We start from the raw sequence: 19,425 nt of genomic DNA, 5'->3' as shown, positions 1-19,425 counted from the left end.
AGAAAAACTGTAAAGTAATGTTTATGTGTTGTATGTAAAAAATAGTAATGTTTCCAAACTTTTGACTGGTAGGCCTACTATAAATGAATTCAAGCATTATACTCTCAATCTGGTTTGTTTCAAAATCCTAATTTGTTTTTAAGACAAATACAGTTTTTTACAATCACTTTGCTACTATTTTCAGAACCTTGATGTCATTTTTCAAAACTCTAGACACAAAACTCAAAACGGTTATCACTTGTAACACAGGCTGTCTAATGTTCAAAACATTGCATTGTGCATTCACGTCTTTAAAGAAATCTTTGCACTTGCACAATCATTGGTTCAAAAAACTAATTTACTGTGAAATACACCATTGAAACATAACTATAGATCACCCACACACAAGCAACCGATAGTTTCACTGTGTCATTGTTCGTACAATCATTAAATATTTGTAGAACAAAATAGGTGATACAGGTTTCATTATGGTATAGTAAATACATCTCTGTAAAAGTACTGCAGTAGTAGAGAGAATACTACAGACACAGTGGAATCATTGAACAAAGTTTGTAATATATTGATGCAAAACACTACAGTACAATCACAACATAGGTTTATTTGAATCAAAGCAAAAATAATTAGCTATGAAATAGAAAAGAAAAGACAGTACTGTAAAACATCAAATGCAGTGTTCCTCAACTTGCTTGCTTGTACTGTAAGAAACAAAACAGGAGTGATTACTGTACTTCTACATTGTCATCAACTCTGTGTTGTGTATTTGGCCACAGGTTCTCATGTACATCACAATGGATGTTTTCATTAGCCAAACATCTTGGAAAAAACCTGCGGGCATGGCGAATCCAGGCCTGACACTGGTCTGCTGTGATGTCAGGCGTCATCCATGGCCTGGAGAAGAGTGACTTGTTCATGAGGGTGCCAATCATGAACCTTCCATCTCCATGCGGAGAAAAATTCCTCAATCGGGTTAAGGAAGGGAGAGTATGGGGGTAAATACACGAGGGGGTATGGGGGTAAATACACGAGGGGGTAACGAGTTGGCAGAATTGGACAAGCAATTACAAGGGCCTGCATCTATACAGTGCAGTACTGTCAAGTCTGAAAAGGTGGTACAGTATTTGGGACCATAGACACAGTGTCTGATGAAGCATTATGATAAAATATTAGGCTACATCCATGGATATTGTAGTCTAATTGGTTCATGCTCGACGCTAATTGGTGACAATGAATCTCGTTATCTTGAAACTTTCATGATTTAAACATGGAAGATTTGTCTGTTTCCATACAACTATGCATTACAGTTTTTCTCAATTGTTTACACACAAATACTGGTACTTGAGACACAATGACCACAACATGTAACTCATGCACCAACCCCCTGAACCAATCCTGCTAAACTACAAGCACAATTCCTGCTTTACACTCAAACTGCAGTTCTAAGACACACTTTTTTCAAAACACTACACACAATTCTCTGCTTTTGGCACAATTTTCCTGCAGAAAATCTCTTGTTTTCACAAGGAACACACTGCCATTCAAATATGCACACTGACTCATCACATGGGCAAACACCCGACACACAGTTTTACAGTTAGCAATCAGAGCTTTATCATAAAAGGGCAACAGGTGAGCTCTTCAACAGGTGAGCTCTTCAATGAGCAATGGATGCCAACACTGGATTTTTTTTTTTTTTTTTACTGTAACTGTATACAGTCAATTCTTCTGTTGTTTTGTATGTAGACCACTGTATGTACAACTTTGTGTTGGTTGGGATATACACTGTGTACATTGTTTTTGTGGGAAAAATAAAATATATTTGTTACCGTGTATTTGTGTGTTCTGAGTATAAAAACAATATTCTCAAATATTTTACAACACACTTATGTATGTACTGTCTGTGGTAATTGTAACACTGAACAAAAAAAAAAAGGCCTAAGTCATTATGATGAATGGAGAAGAAGTGTTTTACATTCATCATAGTGTTTTACATTGAGCACATCAGTGTTCAACTGGTTCTTATAAATGTCTATTCATATGATGGTTTGTGTGTGTCATTTGAAAACAAAATACCATTTTGAGAAGAAATAACATTGTTTTGAATGTAAAGTTTCATTTTGCAGGAGAATTGAGGGGTTTTGCCCATTGTGTGTGTGTGTTTTGATTTGTGTGTAGAGTTATGAGAATATGAGGCATGCTTTCAGAAAATGCGTGTAAACAATCGAGAAAAACTGTAAAATTAATGCACCAGTTACTCATCATTTTGAGCAGTTGTATCAATTGATAGTTAGATCATTGTAAGGAAATGAATAGTCACTCATTTGAAATGTAATGTGTGAATTGCCTTTTGAAATAGTACTTCGATGTTAAGTCGTGTCATATTGAACAGGTGATTTTTGTTGAATGAACAAATGATCTAAGTTTTATGTGTATTGTATCCAAGCAATTGAGAAAAGGGTTAGAGTTCTGAAAAATGGTTGTGAGTTTTGTGTCCAGAGTTGTGAAAAATGACATCAAGGTTCTGAATATAGTAACAAAGTGATTGTAAAAAAAACTGTAAGAGAATCTGTAAAGAAGATTTTGCCTCAGTCTTCCAGTTGGGGCCACTATTACTCCAGGTTCAGTTCATAGTTGTTATTAAACTGAAACCCAAGAATATTTCATTCTTAAATACCCACACGGCAAACAACATCATTTTAAATGACCCGGTGTGAAAACTATAAAGTTACCTAAAATACCTTCACTGAAAAGTCTATTTACCATGGTATATTCTTGCCCACTCTTGTGAACAAGTGCGTGGGCGGAGTTTGGCAACAGCTCGACCAATCAGCTGTCGCGGGGGGCGTGGCCACAGACCGGCTTCACGCGATCCGAGCAAACGGCAGTATTTTGGATAGAGTGAGTGGAGGATGAAGATAGCAGCTGCTCCGACAACATACAAGTGTTTCTGTATGGAATATGATCAAATCACTGGCTTTCTATTGTAAAGGAATTAGAGTGGCGTTCACCTGCACATCATGGGACTTTCTTTAACTCGGAATGCTGAAGGTAAGGTCCACTTGTGCCGTTACTACTCACTTACTGACGTATCGTGTTGTGATTTTTGTAAGAATAGCGTCCGTTGAAAAACTACAGTGATTGAGTTTCTTTTAGTTCAGTAAACAAGTTTCAGTTCTGGTGATATAAACCCTTATTTTGTGACTTACAGCCTAGTGAGCTGCCTACCTAGGCGTCATAGTCGCGTGTTGCAGGTTTGGTCGTTTTGGGCGCGTTCCTTGTTGTCAACGGTAATGATGCCCAGAAATGATGATGTTTGATTGACAGCTAATTAGGTATTTAAAAAGTCCTACTGTTTGGGAGGTTTTTCATTGTTGTCTATTATGCGCGTCCTTGAAACAATATTGAGAACTCAGGTGAAGATATCACACATATATGCATGTATTAGACAGATGCACTTTGTCATTTTGTGCAGTTATTGTCTTTATCATGGACTGTGGAGTTATCAGGTTCAAATGCAGCCCAGGGACTGCGCTTTAAATAACACAAAGGCAGTCAAAATAAAGTTGATTTTAAACACAGGCTGTCAGAAATCCACTAGAGGGCTCTTGAATGTTCTTATGGATCAACAATCCAGTTACATGATGATGGGATTGTCAAATTTTCTTTATTGAAGTGATTATCTGTACCACATATTACCAATCCATTAATCAGAATTAGGAGTTTTAAGATGATTTAATGGCAGTTTTTATGTATAGTGCTTGAGTGACAAATGACAGATCGTATACTACTTGATATGAGATGATATTTGAGTATATTTATAGATTTTTGAATAACACTCGCACAAGGATGATCATATTTGTGGGTCTTTGGTATCATATATTAAAAACCCCTGCCTTAGGCTTTGCCGTAACAAAAAAGTACATGTTAAAGAAATATAGTTCACCCAAAAATGAAAATGATGTCATCATTTACTCACTTTGTTCCAAACCTGTTTGAGTTTCTTTCTTCTGTTGAACTAAAAAGATATTTTGAAGAATGTTGGTAACCAGACAGTTATGACTTCCATTGTAGGAGGGAATACTGGACCTGTTTGATTATTGACATTCTTTGAAATATCTTATTTTGTGTTCAGAAGAAGAAAGAAATTCATACAGGTTTGGAACAACATGAGGCCTAAATCATGACAGAATATACATTTTTTTGGGTGAACTATGACTTTAATGGCATGTTTTTGGACATGCACCATGGTAATTTCATGGTATTCTTCTTCTATGTACCATTGGAAATGAATATGGTAATGATGCAGTGCAATATCACATTACCATATCTGAAACCATTACTTCTACCATTGTATGGTATTTCTTTGTAAGGGAAGGAACAGCTTCCTCTTAGTTAATAATGAGCTGTCATTTTTTTATTCTGCTCTAAACAAAGAAATGATCAGAAGTGTTCTAGTATCTGTGTGAACAGTGCAGATATTAATGTAGGAGTCTTTGTGCTGTGCCACTCAAAGGACTTCAGTATGAGTGTTTTCTCTGTCTTCTGGACAGCCAGCTCGTATCAGATTATGGTCAGATAATTGCACATTTGATTAGACAAGTTACACAGCCGAGTCCTTGTGCGGTGCGGTGTCAAGGGTAATAAAGCCATTTTCTTTATAGCCGTATCAGTAATAATACGTGGGGGACACGGACTGGAGAAAATCCTTCTGATTGTCAGTTCTTTCCCACCAGCTCACAAAATTACACCCCTGTCTCTGAGGATGAAAACCACATGGAAAGCCTGTATTCATAGACATATTCTAGTTTAATAAACAAAGACAACTGAACTATCAGAATGTTTATTTCCCTGAAAAGTGGTTTGGTTGCAGATGGTGGGGTGGGAAAGCATTGTTAAAGTTCCCCTGTTATGCTTTTTTGAATATACCTTTCATGCAGTGTGTACCATAGCTGATTGTAAATGTTAAAGGCTTGCAGTTTAAGTGCTGCTCAACAATTAAAGTTATTGTTTTTTAAATGAGATAATCGATTCTGAACTGCTGAAACGAGTCGTCAGTATTTTGAAGGGGTGGTATAATGCCTTTTTCATAAGATGTAAAATAAGTCTGTGATGTCCCCAGAGTGTGTGTGTGAAGTTTTAGCTCAAAATACCCCACAGATATTTTTATATCGCATGTTAAAGTTGTCATTTTCTGAGGGTGAGCAAAAACGCACTGTTTTTGCGCCTGTCCCTTTAAATGCAAATGAGCTGCTGCTCCCGGCACAGGGAGTGGAGCTTCAAATGGAGAGACTCAAGAAGAAGTGACAACACGTAGAAGCAACAGGACGTTTCTGAATGGTTAGCCTAGTTGATGAATTTATGTAGCTTATGTGTAGTTATCTTCTAGTCATTGATTAGCATATTCTGTCTTGATAATCTATAAATCGTGTTCAGGGGGCGGGGTTTATGTACATTTTATTGTTGGTGATGTCACTAACCCAGGAGGAATGTCGTGTAGTCTCTACCAGCCGTTTATTGTAGTCCTTAAAAAGCGATTTCTTTAAAAGCAAATATCTCCCTTTGCTTTGAACTTTGAGCGTCGTAACTTTGCAGATGTTGTTTATGCTCAAACAGCAACATTACACACTAACTAAAGTTAGAAAAGTCAAATCATAATCAACCACCCCTTTAATTCCTGCATGAACCTACGTAGGTTTGTAACAAATTTGCTTAATGCCAGCCTATGGTCTTCATTGGCTGCCTGCGAACATCAGCTGAGACTGGAAGAGTTTGGTTTGTTGATTTGCTACGAAATCAAATCCACTTTGATGCACTTCCAAAGGATGAGACTCGGACTTGAATTGATATGGGAAAAAACAACGCCATCGTTACTGTTCGTATCACTGTGAGGAAGAGCGGAAATTCGGATATGAGAAGAGGCGTTTCATATTAGTAAGCGGTCGACCAATCACAACAGACTGTGCCGTCTGACCAATCAGAGCAGAGTTGGCTCGCCGTAAAACGAGTGGTTTAGAGAGACTGAATCTTCGGAAAACTGTTTTCAGACTTTGAGAAATGAGGTGATGTGGAATGTATATTATGAGAAAATGAACATATTTTTTTTAACTTGGATGCATATGTAAACCTGTTGTAGACTCCAAAACAAAATTAGGAACCTTTAAAATAATAACAATACAAGGGGTACTTTCAAAGTCACAATGAAACGGCAGTAGTGACAGATCTTTTATTCCGTATTCTGTAACATCTGATTGTAACATTATCGGAAAAGAAAGAATGTGTTGGTTCAGTGCATTCATTGTTTATTGGATTTTTGAGATTGCACTCAAATGTGGAGGCAGATGAGCACTTGCAATCGTGTCTAAAATGATTTGAGAAGTCCTGCATACATCCTGTTGTTCTCATCTGAAGATCTAGTTATGATATTTTTTGATTAAACATTACGAAGTCAACGGATGAATTGTTCACAATAAGATCTATAACTTGCATTTAGAAAATAGATTGGGTACATTTTCATTTCACTGTTGACTTTAAATGCAAATAATAAACAGCAACTCACAATATAGTCATGCATGGGTAGGATAGCAAAATAAACAGACTTGTCTTATCCCAGATCTGTTGGTTTTGATGTCAAACTCTACAGCTCTAATTGATCTTATATATAACAATTGATGAAATTTAGCATTTTTTATTGCTGTATTGTATTGTATAAAGTGCTATATAAATAAATGTGACTTGACTTTAGGTAAATGATGTATTTTCATTGCAATTGGCGTGTTTAAGTTTTCTTCTTTGTCGTGTTCTTCTGGGAGAAACGAGAAGTTTGTCTTCCCATCGCTGGGCTTGGATGGCACAGTGACTGCAGGAGGATGTTTGTCTTGCGTTGCACTCCTGAATGCATTCATAACATAATGACAGGAAATTAAAGCTCGTTTTGGAGACTCGTCTTGGAAATAACATCTGTCGGGACAGGTGGACAGCTGCTCGCTACCCTCACGTCAAGCAGGTTTGTTTAATGTGTGAACCAGGTTAACAACACTACTTAGTATGCTTTTTGATGGGTTACGTGCATTGTTTTAGTGTCGGAAATGTTTCAGTTGAATACGATGGGGTTATGAGACAACGTTTCTCAAACATACGAATCTTAGTCGTGCTTCTAATCCGTCGGATAAAGGAATAAAGTATCTTGAGATGTGGCAATCAGGACCAAAGGATGCCAAGACAACCGTTTATCGCTGTTATCGCCCTCATTGCATGATATTACATGGATATTCCATGTTTAACCAGACGAGACGAGATGGACTCCAAATGAAATGGATTAGTAGAGGCCATCTGCTCTTCATGATTACTGGCAACTCATTCAACAAATAATGGATCCCATCAGAAATGGCCTTTCCAAAGGCAACAGTCTCTATTACTAATGCTTATAACATTCGTGATTTATACAAACCTTTGACTTAAAGTATAGAACTTCGGTATGTAATGCATTCATCCAACACGTTTGTGCTCCTCCATAAGTGAATGATTCCTCAAATTATTGGTCTTATTTTCAAGATATGATCGATTTTTACTCCTTGGCAGATGATAAAAGAGACAATCCACAGACTTGCATTGAAGTAAGGACTCAAACCATATAGAGATTCACAGAAACTTGAGGGTGTAGGAATCTTTTGGTTTGGGTGCATTGGAGAAGAAATAAGTAGCCTACTAATAGGTTAACAAGAACATCTGGTATTTTTTTTTAATTTCTTTTTAATTGTACATCATGTATGGACCTTTAGTCATGTGAATTTGCGCTTGGTTTGTAATCAGTCACCCGTCTGGTTCATTCTCTCTTGTACTTGTTAATGACCAACAGTTGTGACTGGCATCATCAGAGCAGATCTCTGCCAGCTGACTCCACAACAAGCCTGTCTGTTTATTTAAACCGTATTTGTGTAACTGTTGTCATTTGGCGGAGACACAAGTATCTTGACAATGAATGTTTTTTTTTTTTATTGGTTTTGGAATGTGTGAAATTAAAGGGATATTTCACCGATTAGCATTAAGCTTTGTATCAGTAGAAACCCGATAGTATTTTCGATTGTCCGTGCTTCCCCCGTCCCCCTGAGACCAGAGATTTCTGTATTGTGTGTCTGGAAAACCACCTCAGATGACGCAAAAATCGTCATTTAGCTTCATCATCGGAGGCTTTTTTGTCCAGAGGCGAGAGACTACAGCCAGTAGGAGGAGCTTCAACCCGCCCATAGGGGGATCTCACGATAAAACGCCGTCTTTTCAGTTTCGAGTCGACTAGTAGCCTAGTTGTATCATTTCTTCCGATACTGCCCTCTGTAACCGGTAGGCGTGGCTTGGGAGTGGCCTCATAGGGCAGCGAAGCAAGTGCATTCTGGGAGTTGTTGTCTTTCATCCACATGAGCCAAAAATACATTTTCTGGCTTTTCTCAGTCTAGAAGGCACCAACTTCTAAAATAATTTCACATTTCTACTACATAAATGACCCAATTTAAATACACATTCATCTTTCCAGCGGTGAAATATCCCTTTAAATCTTCTTTTAGTAACGAGTGTTTTGTCGGCTATCAAGCATGCTTATTTAACGGTCTGATTTTGTTATGCAGCTACATCAAGATTTTAGGTTTAAGTTTAAATACTGTAAACCCTAATGCTCAAAATAATTAATTGGTTTGAGTAGGGTCAACTTAAATTAAACAAATTTGGTTAAATCAAATGTTTGATTTGACTTTGTTTTTCATTTGAGTTCACAAAACCAACACATTTTAAGGAAACTTGAAACATTGTTTCATTGTTTTGAGTTTTATGAACTTGTTTCTTTTAATTTAGACAAACTTAAATTCAACTGAAACTGGGCTGGGATTTCTATTTCCCAGCATGCTTTGCCATGATATTCGAAAGGGAGAGTAAATGCTACAATTTTTTGTGTGTGTGCAAGATTAATGTGAAGTGGGAGACGTAGTAGTGTTTAATGTTTAGCTATGCTAATTGAGAAGAGTTTCTGTTATGTTGGGTTTTTGGGGTTTACCATCATGGTGATGAGTGGAGCATGAGTTTAGTTTGAACAGATAAAATTTAATTAAATTAAAATAAAAAATTAGCTTATTCAAATATTTAAAGTTAAGAGCAATTAAAATGTGGAAGTACAAAATAAAAATCTGCCTGTTCCGTTTACTTTAGACTTTAAATTTCTTAACTGATTACCTGAAGTTTTTGAGTTTTGCCAACTTATTGGGGTTTACAGTGTGTATGTATAAGGGAAAGTACATTTTAGGTCCTCTAACCAACCAGTCACCATTTAATTCCATTTCTGCCTTCATCAGTTCGTTTTAAATTGTCCTGCGGTGTGACATGAACTTTTCCATGTACCGGTAGTTCATTAAATATGCATGCATAATAATAAGCAAAATGCTTCTTAAAATAGTTTTGCATGTTTTAACTTGTCTGTCTCTCTCTTTCTCACTCACTCACTCACTCACTCACTCACTCACTCACTCACTCACTCACTCACTCACTCACTCACTCACTCACACACAGGACATTGCAAACATATTTCATGTCACACAACCAATTTCACATAAATGTCCATTTTATCCATATTTGAGTGGTCCTCCACTGTCTGTCTTGACTAACATTGTAAGTTGCGTAAAAGTTAAACACTGTGAATGCCAATTCTATTATGTTTACAAGTTACTTTTATTGTGCGTCTTTATCTCATTAAAAAATGGTTGGACGTTGCAGAGACATTCATTTTATTTGCAAGTCAATTTGTGTAACACTCTTTAACCTCTGGCGGTGTTCTGTATCCTGATCTTTGGCTCGAGCTTGACATTATTCTTAGCTAAAGGACATGAATACACATGAAATCTGAGCAGGTATAAATATCCATCATTGAGTCGAATATATACACGCATCCACCTCGACACGATCTCCTCTTGCAGGTTAGTGAAGGAGACGCCCTGATAGAGTTTCTTCTTCCAGATGTTACTAATATGATGTCGTGCGTCTCTGCGCTGGTTTCAGACCGAGATGATTTACTGGCCCAGGGAATATCTGTTGCTGCTAATTTTGGCATTGTCACTGACATTGCTTTACCCTTTTGTCTGTTATTGTGTAGGGATTCAGTCCCATGATGCATCTCTGAGTGCTGTCACATTGTGGTGTGGCAGGGAGGGTAATATAATGTGTGTACTGTATGTGTGTACTACATGCCTTAATTCTTTGTGGGTGGCATAGATTAAACAAGGTGCTGGAAACATTGATAGATTTTGGTCTATATTGACATGAAAGCATCACGCAGTTGCTGCAGATTCATCGGCTGCACATCCATGATGTGAATCTCCCGTTCCAGCAAATCCCAAATCTGCTCTACTGGACTGAGATCTGGTGACTGTGGAGGCCATTTGAGTTTAGTGACTCACTGTCATGATCAAGAAACCAGTTTGAGATGATTTGAGCTTTGTGACGGCATGTTATCCTGCTGGAAGGATCCATCAGAAGATGATACACTGTGGTCATAAAGAGATGGACATGGTCAGCAACAATACTCAGTGGCGTTTAAATGATGCTCAATTGGTACTAAGAGTGTGCCAAGAAAATATATAACACACCATTACACCACCAGCAGCCTGAACTGGTGATATAAGGCAGGATGGATCCATGCTTTTCACTCTTTACACCAAATTCTGACCCAACCATCTGAATGTTGTAGCAGAAATCGAGACTCATCAAACCAGGCAATGTTTTCCCGATCTTCTATTGTCCACTTTTGATGAGTCCGTGTGAATTGTAGCTTCAGTTTGTTATCTGACAGGAGTGACACTGGTGTGTCTGTAGTTCATTTGCTTCAAGGTTTGACATGTTGAGCATTCAGAGATGGTGATAGGCATAAGAGACTTCTTTCAAAAAAGTCTTGCCATGCCAACCATTTGGATGATGTATCGTCATCGGCCATTGAAAAACCCACTTTGGTTGAACACTAGTCCCATGTTGTGACGTATAACCAAAACTTAGCCAGTTAAAGTCAGTTTCTGAATCCCAATGGGTAACTTAGTGACACTAGTTGGATCATGTGTGTGTATTCCAGCCACGTATAATCATGTTACAGGCCCAATGTAAGCATGTTCTGCACAGTGAGCTCTACATAAGTTGTTTATCTCCTCGTTCTGTCACTCATCCCTTTCTGTTTCTGCCATCATGGCTTTACTGAAACATCTATATGGATGTTTGGCAGTAAATGATGCTGAAGTGGGTCATTTGTATTTGAAAAGTGAAAAAATCACATCATGTCCATTTTGTTGTCAGTAACGTTGGCGTGTTTCAGCCACACATCTTGCAGTATTTATGCTTCAGGGACTGTAGTGGAAGAAAAAAAGTGGTTGAGGTTTTTTTTTTTTTGCTTGCTTTTTAAAATCTCTTCTTTTTAGACGCAATGGGATTTGTATCACCTGTTTTTTTATTTTTTTTATAGTTTCCATTAATTCTTTCCTCATCATATATATGTGCCAGGATGTATCAGTGATGCACATTTGTGGTCAATTTATGGATGGATGGAGGCCCATTATTAACACATTTCCTCTGAGTGTTAATGGATGAAACATGTGGGATTGTGCAACTAATCTTGTCAAGATAAGGACGAACGTGTTGTTAATGGATTTTGAGCACAACATGGGCAGTTTCGCTGTCTCATCTTAGTGCATTAATATAAAACCCAACTCATGTGCATGTAGACAGACCTTTAGAGAATTTAGGGTTGGAACTATGCTTTATAATATTAGTTTTGCTGTTTTGAGTATTTTTCTTTTAATGTAAAGATGTTTGTGCACTTATGTCAGACTTATCAATGAGATCGTCTGTGGTCAGTTACAAGTTATCTTTTTTTTTTTTCAAGACTACATGAAAAAGTAGATTAGTTTACTTTGAATCAGGCACGGCGCCAGGATTCCAGTTTTGGATGGGCCAGACCAATTGTGGGTGGGCCTTAAATTAAAAACGTTAAATAAAATAAATAAAAAAACGTTATCCAATCACTGCTTGGATATATATATACTGCAAAAATATTGACTAATATAGCCTACTGTTATATTATCTGTGCGTATACATAATATAGATTTTAATAGCTTGATGCTCTTTAAATATTTTGTTGCATTGTTAAAAGTTTCGGTGCATAGGACAGACCTATCCGCGATCGCTCTCCATGGTTCTGACCAAAGAAGAGCGCTTTGGAATCTCCATTACGCATCATACGCATCATACTGGGCTGCATTTTCCGATAACATTGTCTCATAGCGCGCTACGAAGACTATTAAAATCATTTTTTACCAAAAACAGCGCTGTAGGAGGGCGCCAGCGCCTCTGCCTCGCGAGTGGATGATAGCCCTGAAGACGCCTAGCAATGATATACCTTTAGTGGTAGTATACCTTTAGTTAAGTTATACCTTGCGACTTCATTAAGTTTTGTTTTATAGAAAACTCTTTTTAAAAGATTTTCGTTTTGTATAAATTGTATCTTAATTTTGATAAATGTTTTATCAATCAATTTTCCGTATTTAATAAATAAGAAGCATATACAATACAGCAGACAATGTAATAAGGCGCCGGCACGATCACTTGCATTGCACGTGAACTGGAGGGCGCCGAAACTCAGCCTGTGCCTCACAGATTTGAGAAATATGGGTTATCTATTACAGAAAGCTTGAAATGTCTACTTTTAAACGAAAATATTCAAACCAAAATAAATAGGCTACTCTCTGATTATGTAGCCTAATCCATATGAAATGTGCATTTCTCTCTGGCGTTCATGGAGAGTCCACATTGTCAACTTCGTCTTTGCAGCGACACAGAAAACACCAGTTTATTACTAAACAATTAAATGTCTCCTTGCTAATTTAGACACATTCATAATTACTTTAACCGGTTCTTTGTGGCAAGCTTTATGCGTGCGGTCATAACGCTTATTATCCTGTAGGATAGCCTAAGTAATTAAATTAATATAAAGGGGCGATTTGTCCACGAATGGCTTAAATTAACAACTACTAGTCGACTAGAAAAAAAAAAATTTAGTCGGAGGCAGCCCTTATTCCACATATTTTCGAACCAGCAGGTCATTCTGGGTTGAGCGAGCGACGCTACGGAATGAGTGAGCGGAGCGGAATATTCAGAAATGCGCTCTCCGCTCACGAGCTCTGATCGGAACAAACCCGAACCCCACTGTCTGCTGAACTTGCGCAGAAACATCAAAATAGACATAGCCAGCTTTTTTAAATTGTTTTTAAAACTAAACGTTTAGACTATTTTAGTACAAATTATGAGCTTATTGACGATTTTTTATAATTCTTGACAAAATTTGAATAGGCTATATTACGTTTTTTTTTTGTTTTTTTTGGGTGGGCCTGTTGAAAAGTGGGTGGGCCCAGGCCCGTCAGGCCCACCCATGACGCCGTGCCTGCTTTGAATCCAAAAAGTACTGATTCACCTCTTGACTGACTAAAGGTCCTTGCACACTGAGTCCAAAATTCTCGTCTAAAATTTTCGCACGTTAATAAATAAATACGACCTCACATTGTGTCAATCACGTTTACACACTGCCTCCAAAACTTTCATCCGTCATAAAAAAAATCTAATCGGGTTCGATTTTCTGCGTTTTTCGCATCCATAGCAAGCGTTTCGAGAGGTGTTTTGACAATTCAGAGCCACCGAATGACGAATACGAAAAAATGCATATGAAAATGTTGGACTCAGTGTGCAAAGACCTTATTTCTTAAGTCTTATCATAGAGGCTGTTTATGCAGTCGACCACAGGTCAGCGAGTGTCTGAAATAACTTCCGATTGCGATTCAATGGGGATTTTCTAGTTCCGAGGCTATTGGCCCCGCCCGCCACGTTGTTCACCCTGGCTCGCACTGGCCCAACAGTGGAAAAATGGCTATTGAGGCCAAATCGATAGTGAAGATCAGAGGAAAACCAGTGAAGCATCAGCACGACAGATTCAACACGCGGGTCAGGACCGAAGACCCCTCTGGTTATGGGTTGAGATATATGGTGACACTAGCCCCGTTTCCATTACCCTTCAAATTGCGAATTGAAAATACGCCCAATGGAAACATGTCAATTTCGCAAAAACTCCCATTTATCGCAAAAAAAAGTTTTTCCGCTCGCATGAGGTGCTTTTTCAGGCAATTCGAAAAAGAAATATTTCGCAAAACTGCAATGGAAACAGTTTTTGCGCATTTACAGGTCACCTGACGTAGATGACGCGGTGTGTTTGGACAGAATACGAGACAGAGTTCTTTATTAAATTCATATAAGAAAAGAATTACCGGAATACTGGATTCTAAACCTCAAATAAATGCCACAATCAAGAGCTCGAAGCAGAAATGAGTGAGAAACACCCAGAAACACCTCATATGTGCCGCTCACAGTATAAGGGTCAGTGATTGGATAACACACATACGACCTTTGATTAATAATAATGGCCAGAGCAGTGGCTGGGATATACATAAACCTACCAACGTTCGTTGCTATGATTTTTAGAAGGACTTGTCGCGAGAGGAAAAAATTACGTTTTAGTCGCATAACATCGGTTAATGGAAACGCTGTCATTTCACAATTGTTTTTTGACGACATTTAGAAAAAAATCACAAACGTTTTTGCGCAAACCTGTAATGGAAACGCGCCTACAGTCCACTCTGTGGCACTGAGATGTTATTATGACCCACTTACCATCTGAAGTATGAGCTGCACACACGGTTCAGTGAAATGTAGGCTAAGACCGACATACGGTTTACATGCATTCAATCCTGCACTGTTTATCAGGCAAAATGGATTTCATCGCTTGGGTGATTCTTTAGCTTTTGACCCTTGTGCGGATACAGTTCTTGTTTTCATAAACAGTTTGAGTGAAAATCATCCCGTCACGCAAAACAGTTGAAATTATACAGTAAATGCTCAGGTTGCTTTATAGGATTTGAGTTGGAGGAAAAAAATCCTTTTCTTTTTATATTTGTGGAATTCAATTTGCATTGGATCTTAAAATCTGTTAGAGTGAGGCTGGAAGCTTGGATTAAAAATTCAAAAGGTTGGGCAAAACTATTTTTCTATTCTAGTTTGTCAATTTGACCATCTATGTCAACTTACCTGCTCAAGTCTCTGTGATATTCTGGTGTCTATATGTGTCTCTGGTCCCTCCTTCAATGTAAGTCTGTAGGATTTTCACAACTATTATATATTATATATCTGCATATACTGAAGTTTAATACTTGCATTTATGGATTAAAAAACCCTAACCGTAAGTTTGAGCAATACAAATAATAAGTAAGTATACACTAATATTGAGAAATAGATATGCATACATTGGCTATTTTTCAACATCCAGGTCTCACATATTTCCCAGTGGTAATTGTAAGCGTTAAAATAACACACAGTGCGTTTGAGTCACCGGTCTGACATCATGTTCTGTCTGTTGACTCACGGTAGAGACAGTGAAAGCGGAACAGTCATTAACCGCGCTGGAGCTGGACTCCGGGGTCACGAGGGTTAACCCGCTCGCTTTTCTCCAGTGGCTCCAGACAATTGGGACACTGACCTCGACGCTCTCGACCTCGGCTCTGAGATGAGAGGGATTTCGAGCGCATACCTCTGCCCTATTGTGACGGGCGCTTGTGGACTCGGCTCTATTCACTTTCTCTCGACTCAGCCTTTTTCCTTTTCCTATTTTCACAGTTGCTGTGTGAGATATTGAAGTGGAATATCAGTTTGCACAGTTGGTAAGGCCATGAATGGGTAACATGTTCCTGGCAGTCCAGCCTTTTAACACTTTTAAGAAGAAAGGGTTGTATTTAGAACTCTAGGGTTCTTGACTCAATTTTAAAGAACCCTTTATGCCAAAAAGGCTCTATATAGACCTTATGCACCAGAGAAACAAAATTCTCTTCCAGTTTTGCGGTAGCTCTGTATATTTCTATGGCGTCACTGTCGAAGAGTAAATAGCTGGTGAAGTGGATTTACTTATATTAGAGTTAAGGAAAGTTATCATGCTTTTCATTGAAATTACAAGTTCATGACAGAGATCGACTACTTTTGACTGACAAAATTTCAGCCACCGGAAACAATAACTGATAAAGTGAGTCGTACAAAACCTTTCTTTTTAGTAAACTTTGTGAACACAAACAATGTAGTCAATGCTGGAGTTCATGTGTAGAGCCCCTGGTGATACTTCAAGCACAGTTTCATGTAGTGTTGAGTCTTCTTAGTGTTTTATAAATGGCAATTTTGTTGCTATCATAGAAGTGCCCCCAAGCTCTCCCATTCAAAAGGCATTTTGACCTAAAACGAAAATACGGTCAATCTTAAAAGTGGCGTTTCCATTCTAATTATGCTTTCACACGAAAGTTTGACTCGGGTAGATTAACAAAAAGACCCTAGGTTAAATTTTGCCGAGAGTTACCCTTTAATATCTAATGTCTAATGCAATGCAACTAATGTCAGTAGACCGGGATGATTTTAAAACGAGCGCTTCATTCATAAATCCGTAAGATCTTCCCTTCATGCTGTGGAAATATAAACCGAAAGACAGAACACAACGAGTGCGGCGCTGAAAAGGGGCGGGGCTACACAAGCTCTATAAAAAGAGAAATGTTTTAAATGATTGCATAATACTTTCATGTTTAAAATGTTTTTTTTTTTTTTTTTTTTAAGTATGTAACTGTATTTAATATTTAGTTTCTTTTTATTGAATTATCCAATTTTATCCACAGTGATACTTATATTTACTTGTTTATCAGTTCATGCATCCCCTATAATTGAATCCATGACCATGCTTTTTCATTTTTATTATTATGCCACTCTTAAAGACAGGATTTTGAATAATCCTGTCTTTAGTACCTGTAGTATCCAGAGACCTCAAAAACAAGTTGACATCATTCTTTGTGTAATAATAAAAAAATCATCAACCGTTGTGTTAGTTGGAGTGGATTTGTATTTATTAGACTGGGCTTTCTTATTATGAACTCTTAAAATGCCGTTTTTATGGGTGAGGAGTTTCAATTATTGTGTCAAATGGAGCGTAACCTTGACAGATGTGCGGTAATGTGGTCACGATAATATGGTTTGTGTTAGTATGAGCCTCATGGGAGTTGATGCTGGATGGATTGATGTTCTAACCTCCTTCATATGACCTTCCTTTGGCAAGACAACAAATCAGATTCTTCCTTCATGCATTACACGTGCACTTGATAACAATATTACAGCAGGTTTGATGCAATGATGATGTCAAACTGCTGCCTGTATATAATGAATCATTAAAGAGCAGAATGCTCAACAAAACAACTTAAATTGTTACATGTTTATCTTGTACATAAGTTAAATTCAGTTGTTTGTAAACAAGATTGAATTTGATCAAATCAGCATCTTAGTCAAGTATAATTGATTGGTATTAATCAATCAAAATTCTTCATTTGATTGTTAGATGCATGAATTATATCAGTCCTGATTTACAAAGTGTGTATACAGTAATGGCCCTATTATTTGGCATGTTTTGTCTAGGAATTATGATAATATAGACCTATTACCATGATTCCTAGACAAAACATAGTATTATCATGCATTATTGGAGGTGTCTAGTGAATATCATGGTGCATACATTTGAAAATCAATGTCAGTGCATCTCTTATAATCTGATATAATCTCTGTACCATGGTATTCCTGTGGTTCTTCTTTCTAAGTGAAACAAAAGCTCCGTATGAGAACAATAGACCTGCAAAACAAAAATGCTGATGTGAAGTTCTGTGACTATTTTTTAGGACGAAGCAATTTACTCTAAGAATAATTACTTTAACATGCATCACAAAGGGACAAGCACTGTCTCATGGAAAATGAATGACATTCTTGGTTAATGAAAAATTATTTAATTTTGATGATGAAATGGGCTTTTTACCTAAACTGTAAAACATAATTTTTTCTCCGAAGTTGTAAATAAAGATGATTGCAGTATGTTTTACAAGAAAATACTATTTCAGTCTTTCACTTAAAAATGACATTGTGTTACTTGCCGTTTCTTTGTAATTATTTGCGAAATTTACTAGCAATTTCTAAGTGAATTGTTTTCTGCAGATAATATTGATACTACACAGATAATATTGTAGTATGTAAAAAATAATTGTTGCAATTATTTATCCCAACTTAAAATTTAGCGTTTTTTTGTTGTGATGACTCAAAAATCCAAGTTGATTAAACTTAAAGGGACACTTCACCCATAGGAACATTGATCTTCATTGAAAGTGGGTCATATATGTAGTCGAAATGTAAAGTAAATTTTGAATTTGGTGCCTTCTTGACCGAGGAAAGAAAGAAAATAACTTCAGGACGCATTTGTATGAAAGACAACAACTCCCACAATGCACCACATTGCACAGCTGCGCAAGCCACTCCCACTAATCCAGAACAGCATATGAATCACTCATCCGTCCATAAGGCTAGCTACCTACAACCGGAGCTTGAAATTCATTTCACACAAAATGTCTAACGTTAGTTATTTGGCGAACTCATTAATGAATTACTCCTCATTTGTATTTCTTTCGAAATGGTGAATTATTGCATGGTAACGTTACCGGGATGTTCAGTCAGATCAGATGCGGTGCGACCGTGCGAAACTAGGATGGTTCACAACACAAACGTCCGTGTCCTCGTCTGATTCAGAGATTTCGTCTAGGAGAAATTCTTTGCCGCAGACGGACTCTATCTCTGTGTTCGTAGCGGTTCGTAGTTGCATAGTGAGATCACCGGCGCCACCAGTCCGCCCTAACTCGAGCCAGTCTGGGCTTCTCGTCCGCGACAGGCAGGTCTTCCGCCTCGGCTGCTCTTCGCTATAATGTGGCTTGTAAAGGTAGCCACAAACACCCGATTCGAGCAGCAGACTTCCGAAATCCTCTTCTTCTACATCATATTGAGTAACGTTACCCTCCGCTATTGTCATATCTTCACAGCTGGCTCCACAGTGCCTGTTAGCTTAGCTTCCAAACAAGATGGAGGATATTGCTTTCAGTTTCAGAAAGTGAAGTCCCACCCACTGATCTGTAATAGGTCTGTAGCGTGAGCGGGTCCCGCCCCCTGGAATAATGAGGAGCTAGTGTTTGTAGTCTCTACACTTTTCAATGAAATGTGACTTCCTGCTTATTATGACGCAAAATGATGATTTTTACGTCATAATAAGCAGGAAGTAAAACACTTAAATCCTTATTTCTCCCATCTCAGGGAAAAATGAACGAAAAATCCACGTTTATTATAATATATGACTGGGTTTCTAACAATACAAAGCTTAATGCAAATGGGTGAAGTGTCCCTTTAAAATGTGAAGGCAGCCCGAACGCTTACTTTTTTGTTGAAACAACATAATATTAGTTATTCTAATGTTGAATTCCA

General features: G+C 37.8%; 1 protein-coding gene across 8 annotated transcripts in view; it reads left to right on the top strand.

The window, feature by feature from the left end:
- Window positions 1-2,883: 2,883 nt before the first annotated feature.
- The window catches only part of LOC311279652 (signal-induced proliferation-associated 1-like protein 2), a 143,442-nt gene continuing 126,900 nt past the window's right edge, over window positions 2,884-19,425 (top strand). For all 8 annotated transcript variants that reach the window (XR_014625573.1, XM_084391284.1, XM_084391281.1 and 5 more), the window contains exon 1: window positions 2,884-3,045. The gene's annotated coding sequence lies outside the window, so the exon portion shown is untranslated. The remainder of the gene's footprint in view (window positions 3,046-19,425) is intronic.

The sequence above is a fragment of the Rutilus rutilus genome (genome assembly GCF_951802725.1).
Source record: "Rutilus rutilus genome assembly, chromosome: 20".
In the NCBI taxonomy this organism is placed as follows: Eukaryota; Metazoa; Chordata; class Actinopteri; order Cypriniformes; family Leuciscidae; genus Rutilus; species Rutilus rutilus.
Note: the sequence above shows the minus strand (reverse complement) of the source record. Positions and strands in the feature narration are given on the sequence as shown.